Genomic DNA, 10,164 nt, shown 5'->3' on the forward strand with positions numbered 1-10,164 from the left:
ATATTTCAGAAGTTTTTATAATTTGGATTATGTAGGTTATTTTTTTTACAGTCCTGCTTGGGGAGAGAAAGTGGGCCTCCTCGGTAAACAGAAGTGACTGTTTGTGCAATAGAATTGATTATCTGTTCAGGATGGCTTATGCTTCAGGACTATAAAAAATTGCAGGTGGCTTTGGTTACAAGAGGAGCTATCAGTCATCCTGAACTATTGACACATTTTTATGTACTGTGGTCTCAAATCACTCCCTAAGGTTACCTATTCATCCATAAAATCTAAAATTTGGAGTCCTACCTGGGGGAAAAGGAGAGATTTAAACTGAAAAGTCGACTCTCCCTAGCCTTAGAGTAGCGTCACATTTTAAAACTAGACGGAAGGGCAAGACTAAGTTCTCTTAAGCTCACCACCCTAGGATAGCACAGATGTCCAGCTACCACCTTTGGTCAAATAATAACAGAAAGCTATGAATCCCAGGGATCGGAAGAGCTACTTAAACTCTTTTCACAGCTTTGATTTACGATTGGGCATGATCCAATAAAAATTATAGTCAATATTTATTTTCCTTCAACAGTGTGCTTGTCACTGGACAAATTGCAGATAAAATCAATTCCAGCCTAGTCCCAGGAGCTTAAAAATTATTAAGCACATGCTAACCTTCCTGCATTATTAGAGATAGGCAAATAACTAAACAGAGCTGAAAGAGACTCTCCAAGAGATGATAAAAATACTGCAGTTATGGCTGTGAATGTTCCCTACCACAGGCGAACCTACTGGGAAGGTTTGACTGCCGGCTAATGACCGCAGGGCCATAATTTTAAGCACATAATGCTGGATTTGAGATGAGGTGGCAAGAAGTTTTTACTGGAATTTCTTTCCTAATATAAAACTTCTCCAGCTAGATCTAAATGAATGAATTCTGTTACACCTTCATTCCATAGCTCTGCTCTTAAATTCCAAGCTCTGTGCAATCCCATTTGTGTCTACTTCCCAAAACTGGCAGTCATTTCCTGGGACTCTATTATATTCAACTCCATAGAGCAAATGAGTCATTCAATGAAGTGTTTCCTCTCTTTCTCTCCCTTCTACTGTCCAGTATCTGGGCATGTACAGTTCATCAGAACCTTTCCCAAGCAGAACCTTATCAAGCAAATATTTGGACAAAGGAAAGGAAGTTAATTAACACAGAGAATAGAAACCCATAGATAATAGTATGATATAGCCTGTTTTGCTGACTTTCTCTTTCTTAAATATTTTTGTCACAAAATATAGTTTGTGAAGTTGACTGTTATTCTATGGAGCAGTGACAGATGAAATACACTGAAACCCATGTGGGCTTTTATTTTGTAAAAATACAAAAAGAAGGATCACCACTTGGCAATGCTATCATTTACAGATGACTTCCATTCTATGTTGCTGTGAGCTTTGTTCATTTATATGTATTTCTACAACTAGCACCACAATTTCCCATTAGTTTACTCAGTTATTCAGTATGTAACACATATCCGACATATTAGATAATAGCAATAAAACCTTAAAGAAATCAATGTCCTTGAACCGAAAAAGCTCAATGTAGTGCTCAGTGAATACAGGGATGGGCAAAAGTAGGTTCATAGTTGTGAGTATGCAAAAGTTTTATTCTTGTATTATTGTTTATTAAATATTGTATTACTTATTGTTATTATTAACCTACTTTTGCTCATCACTATGTATTTTATTAAAAAGTAGCTTTGGGAAGGGTTGTTTGTTTGTTTTACAGAACACAGACGGGAGGAAAGAAGGGAAGAAATGAAGAGAGAACCTCACTACTGTATAGAAGTACAGCTTTCAAGGAAAGCTGCCACAGTAGAGATGAGCTACATCCTAGCGTGGGAGGAGGAGTGAGAGGTGGCAAGAAAGACTTGGCTAAGAGCAGGCATTTGAATGGAGTCTAAGGAAAGGAGTCATTCACTGAGAAGTTAGGAGAGTAGGAAAGCACAGAGGACATCACCAGGGGAAGAGCAGTAAGCAGGAGCTTCTGTCCCCAGGCTTAAAACCTTCTTTTTCACATTCTTCTCCTCCACCTTTCACAGCTTCAGTCACCGAGTCCTGACCTTTCTAGCTAAGAAATCTCAAAGCCACGCATCTTCTCTTCCTGCTGGTTCCATTTAGTAGAGGACTCTATTACACGACATGCTACGGAAGCAGCCCCAATGGTTCCCCCTGCCCCACTCTCTCCACCTTCCATCCAGCTCTCACTCACCCTTGATTGCCTATACAAGCTTCCAAAATATGCACTTTGCTTGGCCAATTGTGCTCAGGTTGAAATGCTAGGCATCGATCTCATGACCTCATGCTTCACCATTTGACTTCATTTAAGGTATTGGACCAACACCTGACATATGGACGAGGCTATAAAATGGAATCACAATGTAATTACCTAATAGCGTTCAAGATTAAATGAGAATATATATACAAACAAAGCAGGCACTTTGTAAGCCCTCAATAAATAGGACTTGGGGGGAAGAAGGAGGGGACAGAGAAGGAAAAGAGAGCTACTTTTGGCTCTCCCCCAACACTGCCCTGCCTCCTCCTCTTTTCCTTTCCTCATCCTTAACATGCCCAACAGCAATTTCACTCAACCATAGTAACTGCCCCCTTCTGGGAGCACAATTCAATACTAATTTTCTTTATTCATTATTGACCCTGCCAAACCTTAATTCTCCTCTTAATATAGTCTTTTTCTTTAAAGCAGAACCACCTTCTCAGTCTATCCAAAAAAAAATGGTCACTCCCTTCTCATTCCACAATCGGTTTGGTCACTAAGTCCTGTAAAATTCTAACTTTAAATTCCCCTCAAATACTCCCTTCTCTCTATCCCCATTTTCCGAAATATTTATTTCTCTAACTAGAGATAAATTAATATAGACTCAATTTAATGTTTGACACCATGTGGCTGTTGTAAAGATCAAGTGAGATTATAGAAGCAAAATTTATAAATGCGATCTTTAAATGCAAACATATGACATTGTGATGTTTTTATGACCACAAGAAAAATTTCCAATAACTTGATCAAAAACTTCTGACACATAAGGGCAGCCAGGTTCATGGCAAGCCAGCATTTGAAATTGTTGGAACAAAGTACCAAAGTATCAAAACCCCTAGAATTAGACCACCTTAAAGTATCTCGACTTCTACTTCAATATAATAAACCACGTTAGATCAGACCAACCTTCCAACACAGAACTAAATAACCAGGGGAAAGCATTACTACATAGACTCTGTTTGAAGGCAGGAGAGGACTAAGAAGGCACAAAGACCTGAAGGGCCATGACTGTGGATACAAGGGGGCCTGACATTGGCCTCCTCTTTAACACATTTGTGGATTCTATTGCAAAGACTCAAAAGACTAAGAAGTTGCACAGTCTCACAGAGCGGGGCAGGCAAAAATTGAAGGTCATGGCCTGCTAAGGAAAAGGGCTCCTGAAAACAACCCAGACCTTCTGTTGGGATCCCAAAGGTCTGAACCAAAGGAGTAAGCATAATAAACCAGATGCTGAGCCACTTCATGAAGACCATAGACCACCTTTGGAATAGTCGGATCCCTGCCTGTATCAGGGATGCTGCATCAAAGATCACTGGATGCTACATCAGGAGGAGGTGTCCAGATCAAAGCATAGAGAGAAAAAGGAAAAGCCACATCGGAAACCCAAGTTAATATATATGGAATTAGAATCCCAGAAGAAGTGAGGAGAGAATGGGGCAAAAGCAATATCTGAAGAGATAATGGCTGGGAATTTTCCAAAACTGATCAAAGAAATCCAGCCACGGATTCAAGATGTGCTGCACACCTTGAGTTAGGTAAATCTGAGGAAATTCACACCTAGACCATGAGAGTAAAACTGCTGAAAATCAAAGACAAAAATGAAACCTTCCAACTGCTGGAACACAAAGACAAAGTGAACACTATTAAAGCTGCAGGAAGGAGGAGGGGGTTAAAAGTGGAGGGGGGCGGGGGGAGACAGGGTATTTTAAAATGACAAAAATAAGACCAACAGACTCCCAATATAATCACGGTAAACCAGAAGACATGGTATCAGAAATGATATCATTAATGCACTGAAAGAAAATAACTGCCAAGAATTCTGTAGCCAGTGAAAATACCCTTTGGAAATACAGTCCTATAAATAAAATCTGAGCGATCTTATCACCAGAACACCTGAACTAATGAAATTCTAAAGGGAGCTCTTAGGCAGAAGGAAAATAATCCCAGATGAAAGCCTGCTGCGCAATGCTTCCCAGCGAGCATTTAAGCACATCTGAAAATATCAGATTGAAGATCTGAAGATTGAAGAGTATCTTTAGTCTCTGCTTGATCTGTCCTGCTCAATATTTATTCCCATGACTTGAATGGCATTAAGAGTAAATAAATGCAGAAAATGTGAAATTGCAAATATTATTTACAATTCAAACGCATGCCCCCAAAGACCACAAACACTAAGCAATTCATTTTTACTGAAGCTCTCTGATTTGGAGCTCTGTATTTACCTGTACCGGCCCTTAGAATATCTTACATTCCCATCCCATCATTTCTAAAACAACAAAATCTCTGACTTCTCTGACTTCCCTCAAGACCTATTTTAAAATTTCCCCTAAGACACTTGATCATCTATAATGTGCCTATTCTTGTCGATTTTGTATAAGCCACTGAAAGACAGAGTGTACCCATTGTTCGGTGTAGAGGTCATCTGGCTATCGTTCCTGACTGCACACAACTGAATATATTCTATCCCTCTTCTAACACAAACACACACCGAGATCATCCATGATGGCCATTTGGTTTTTGTTGTGTGATTTTATAACTTATTACTATCCCACACACTCCCTGAGACTCCCACACCAGTGACCTCTCTACATCCTTTAGCACAGTGTTCTGCACACCAGAGCCTTTACATACGTATCCACTGAATCAAGTCTTGAGACGAGAGAGCAATGGTCCTAACTTGCATAATGGAGTTTAGTAAAAACAAACAGAAAAGCCTTCGTTTATGATTTTAAAAATAAACTGCAGCAGCATTGGGTGGGGAAAAGCCTGACATGATATGAACAAAGTACCTCAGCATACTAGCTAATAAAAACCTTTTAATCTAGTTCATATGTCTTCTTTAGGTTGAATCTTGCTCTTAAAGGCTAGGTCAGATTTTGCACATATGAAGCCATCTTCCTTGTTCAAACACCCACAGAAACTGACTTTTCAAACTCATGGTCTTAAAAGTCTTCACACCAAAACACTACAAGGAAAAGCTACACACAATGAGAACTGGCTTTTAACCAAAAGTCTCTTAGCCATTTGGCCTCTGAGGTAAAGCTGTAACTGTACCTAACTCTTTTCTCCCGTGTTCTGGGCTTTGAAATCATGTAACTTTTCCCCAGGATTCTGCCATCCCAAAACAATTTTGAAGTTTCTATATTTGTTAAATTAAACTTTGCACTTGAGAGTCTTGGTTATTTACTTAACATTCAAGGGATAATAACTGTTCAAAAGGCAAGTCTGGATTTTACCATATGCTGTTCTAGCAAAAATGAGATTCATTGCAAAGGTCCAGACATATTAAGTCTCACCTCCCTCATGTCATCTTCCGATGCTAATTGTGTAACTCAAGCTTTAAAAAACATCATACAGACACTCCTCCATGTGACCTGGCACTCTTTGGTGTATGACCACAATATTATCACTTCTTTCTCTTGCCTTTTTATTCTTCCCCAAATGCTGTTTTCACTGTTTCTATCTATAAAAATAAAATTTGCTTTTAAGTACAGGTGAATCTCTCCTTAATAAATAAAAGAGAATCAATATAATAGAATAGGAGTCTTAGGCTGAAATTCGGCCTTAAGTCTACTCCCCAGTTAGTATTTAACACGTTGCCCAAAGTAGTTAACTTTCTCAGCCTCAGTTTCCTTATCTGCAAAATGGGGCTAATGATACTGAGTTGTCAGAATTGTTTTCAGAGTAGAACTAAATAATAAGCGGAACGCTCTAAACACAGTACCTGACATGGAAGAAAGATGTTTGCTCATACATACATACATGTGTGTGTGTATTCTTCCTTTCTATCTTCCCTCTTTCTACTACGGTATCCAAGAACAAGTACCTCTTTACTTCAGTACCACCTAGATAATTTACTTTACCTATCCAGGTTAATTTCCAATTCTCTTATTCTTTAAGCCATAATCTACATTCAGTTTAGATATCTGAGTCATAAATACTCATCTCCTTTCCCTAACATTTCTTTGAGGAATTGAGGTTGTTCTTCCTAGATCATTCTTGTTGCTTTCCCCATTCTTACAGTCTCCTTATGGTATCCCGTTCCCCAACTACCAACACAAATGTTAGCTTATGACCTTTAAGATCAAATTGATACCCCCTCTCAAGATGCATTCTTCTTGTTTCATCCCGAGACACATTCCATCCCTATCTATGACTCCACCATTTATGTATATAAAGTCCTAGTCTAGAAAACCAGGTCCTGTTTTTAGTATTATTTACAAAGACAATTGTTCCTCTCACACATCCTTTTTCCTCTACCAAAGTTATACTATTGTGTCTCCTTTGATCTTATCTCTCAAAAGTCCTCATATTACTTTGGTATCCCATTAGGGATATCTACATCACTGTAAGACAAAAACAAGAAGATCCTTTTAACTAGAGTCTCTTTCTTTTTATTTAGTGCTTACTATATGCTTGTGTTATAAGCACTTTACATGTATGAATGCGTCAATCTCACAATAACTCTACTATTAGTCAACTGCATTATTATCTCCACCTGATAAATAAGGAAAGTGAGATACAAAAATTAACTAAAAATGACTAGAGAACACCCAGCTACTAAATGACGGACCAAGTACTCAGACCCTGGTATTCCAGATCTACCTGGAAGCTCTAATCAACACTGCTCCCTGCAGAATGCTGGGGTTACAAGATCTAAACTCCGCTCCTGGGCTCCACACCGAAGAAGGTGCTAAGAAAACAGTGCTCCTTGTGAGGAGACAGACAGATGCCAGTGACTCTTTGGGAAAAAACAAAAACAAAAAACAAAAACCAAAAAATCCTCATGCCCCTCTGCGTCTCAGCTCAACCTTGGCCTTGAACTCTCCAGCCCTGTTTGGGGATGCATGGGGAAATGGTGAGGTTTGCATCGCTCTCATACCACTTCTCAAGTTCACGAGTGCGCTGGAAGAGAATCCCCCTCCTGTCTTCTCCAGAAAGCTTGCCCTTTTAGAGTCTGACAGGGACTCTTCCATCTCATCCTTCCTCTCCTGGCTCAGTACACAGACTGGTGTTTACAGTTCAGGCTCCAGGAAGCCCACCTACTCGTGACTTGTGCGGGAGTTACATATACGTTCACCTTGTCGTAATTCATCTAGCTGTGCGACGATGCATTGTGTATTTTTCTCTCTGAATGGTACACCTTAATCATAATTTTTAAAAAGTATAGTTGAGCCCCCAAACCACATGCAAACAACCACTTTTATATTTTTAATATTTCATCTTCAACTTAACCCATCCGATACTGATAATGGAATAATTAAGAGACAGATCTTAAAAAAGGTATTTTTATGCTGAAAAACATTAAATGAGCTAGCATATAAACAAGTCAGATCGTCCAAGTTCCTTAAATGACTCAATCCTCTGCCTCTCACAATTCACATACCCCAAGAGCCAGCATTCCTAGCTACTTGCTGCTGTCTGAATACATGTTTGTTTTTTTCACACCTGCATCTTCATCTAATTCATTCAACAAGTATGTCTTTCGTCAAGAAAAAAACTTGAACCAAAAGACCCAGTCTCTGCCTAGCGGGAAAAACAGATACTCAAATAACCATGCAAATAATGTGAAAGCGCAGCTGTGGTAACTGCTCAGAAGGAGAATGCGTGATGAGTGAGCACTCATAAGAGAGGGGATCTGACTTAGAAAGTCAGGCTTGCCAAGGAAGTGACACAGGAATTGGGATTTAAAGGACTGAACAGAGGAAGAGCGATGGGAGCAGCTTTCCAGACAGAGGGGAATGGATGTGCAAAGGCCCTGAGGTAAGAGGAGGCTGGTGAAGAAGAGGAGCCGAAAGAAGGCCACATCCTTCTCTGCTTTCGAAGTGACCCCTCCTCCATCAAATCCTGCTTAAATGTCACTTCCTGTGTGTAGCTGTTCCCTCCTTTCCATTTGCACTGCAAATGGATATACCCCTCATACCATCATAGCATTCCTTTTATCCTTCTGTTAGCACTTAGTTCACTGAATTGCAATTATCTGTTTATACATCTGTCTCCCTCACTAGGCTGGGAATTCATGGAGGACGGGAGCAGTAAAGTATGATCTCTGCGTCTCTCTGCATACATGTATAAGCATATTTTAGGTGCTCACTAAGTGTTTTACGAGTGAAATAGGACAACGTAGCCATGTCATGCACACGCAGACATAAACATTTTAACTTGAAACTGTATTACCTACTTTGTGAGCTGTCTCGATTTTTTTTTTTTTGCAAAGACTCAGCTGGAAAGTAGCAACTTTTTAAAAAGCCTCTTTGCCCCCAACCTTAATGAATCATAAGGTGTTATTTACTTCAGCATCAGAAACAGCTGTCCTGACTTTGTTAACACAACGTAATTCATTTTATAAATATCACACAATTATCTAATTTCTAAGTCTCTGCATGCTTTGAAAGGTGTTATTTTGGAAACAAGTCCTGGCCCATCCTAGGGAAATTCCCAAACCAGCATTGTCATGGCTAAGTATATCCTCAGAAGCCTAGCAAGGCCGGGGAGGAGGCATAAATCCCCTGCTGTGGACATTCAGAGCGCTGACAGCCGGGCAGGGGAGGGGTCTCCACACCCCCAGGTCTGGCTGCAGTGGCCTGGCCTGGTTGCACTCACAGGTAATAATTTCAGAGCCCAGCAAAGCCGACACTCAGTTTCCCTTCCCCAGAGCAGCACAGCGCCTCCGAGCAGCTGCCGGCCGGCCGGCCTGCCTGCCTTTGTAGGATTCGCCAGCAGAAGCGGGAAGGATTAGAAAACAGAGGCTGGCTTGTTCGCCGGCCCTTTTGCTGAGCCCTCCAAATGGGAGTAAGCAGCCTTGGAGGTTTTCCTTACATGGTGTCAGCAACTCCAGGGCCCACTCTCCAGCCACCTCCAAACCCAATCCCACCCTCTCAGGGAGAGGAAAAACAATGAGATCAAGATTAGGGTATTCCTGTTGCAACCCAATCCGCAGGCTCTCTGGCTATTCGATAGGGGGTTGTCAGAAAGGGCTCTCCCCGCCTGTCCCCCACCCAAGGTCTATCTGGGCCTGACATCTCTGCAGGATTAAGGGGGGAAGCGAGAGGGGGGAGCAGTGGTGGGAGTGGTAATTTAAAACCGCGCTTCTCGCAGCCGTGTTTATGAATACAAGGAGCTGTGTGCTGGCCCTTCCCATACTCACGGGCACGCTCCTGCAGCCCGGGCAGTGAGACCAGGTCCCTGAGAACCGCCCTCGCTCAGACCCAGGCCGCTGCACACCACTTCCTCCTCCGCTGTCCGCGCTGAAGGGCAGGATGTGGGCCTCCTGGGAAAAGAGCCCTTTGCCAGCGGGTCACGCGGCTGCCCTTTGATCTCTTCCCACCAGACTGGGTTTGCCTCCTGGGTTGGGGTTTTTTTTTGCATGCATTTTTTTTTAAAAAAAAACCTGGCATACATGGAAGTTAGTACTTATTACAGATTTCCTGCCTTTATCTCATTTAATTATAAAATCTCCTGGGAAGAAGGAAGAGAGTCTATGAAGGGCCAGGGCAAGGAGCAGAATCCATCCAAAACAGCGGGGGGGCTGAGGAGGGGGGCACTGTGATGGCTGGGGCGACCGGGTGTGTTTCACAGTGTATCCCTCCCCCTGCTTCATGCTTAGGATGGAAGCTGTCTGTCTTACACAACCTGTCCTTGCACATGTCTCGACCTCAGAGGCAGGGCCAGGCAGAGGAAAAAACTGTGCAGTTGGACTGTGGTGGGTGGAGACGCCCCAAGATCCTTCTGCCCCCACGCCTGTCCTAGAAGCCTGTATACGTGCTTTATACGTGTACTAGTTCCTGCTTATCTGCAGGACACATGTGCCAAGATGCCCAGTGGATGCCTGAATCTAAGGGCAATGCAGAACCTTATAAATGTTA

At 41.7% G+C, this 10,164-nt stretch overlaps 1 long non-coding RNA gene across 3 annotated transcripts in view; it reads right to left on the bottom strand.

The window, feature by feature from the left end:
- The window catches only part of LOC139003589 (uncharacterized), a 161,109-nt gene extending 151,578 nt beyond the window's left edge, over positions 1–9,531 (bottom strand). For all 3 annotated transcript variants that reach the window (XR_011470267.1, XR_011470266.1, XR_011470265.1), the window contains exon 1: positions 9,447–9,531. This is a non-coding gene — a long non-coding RNA (uncharacterized lncRNA). The remainder of the gene's footprint in view (positions 1–9,446) is intronic.
- Between the last annotated feature and the right edge of the window lie 633 nt (positions 9,532–10,164).

The sequence above is a fragment of the Myotis yumanensis genome, unplaced genomic scaffold, assembly GCF_028538775.1.
Source record: "Myotis yumanensis isolate MYYU_CA2020_CCGP unplaced genomic scaffold, mMyoYum1.0.hap1 SCAF_2, whole genome shotgun sequence".
Lineage (NCBI taxonomy): Eukaryota > Metazoa > Chordata > Mammalia > Chiroptera > Vespertilionidae > Myotis > Myotis yumanensis.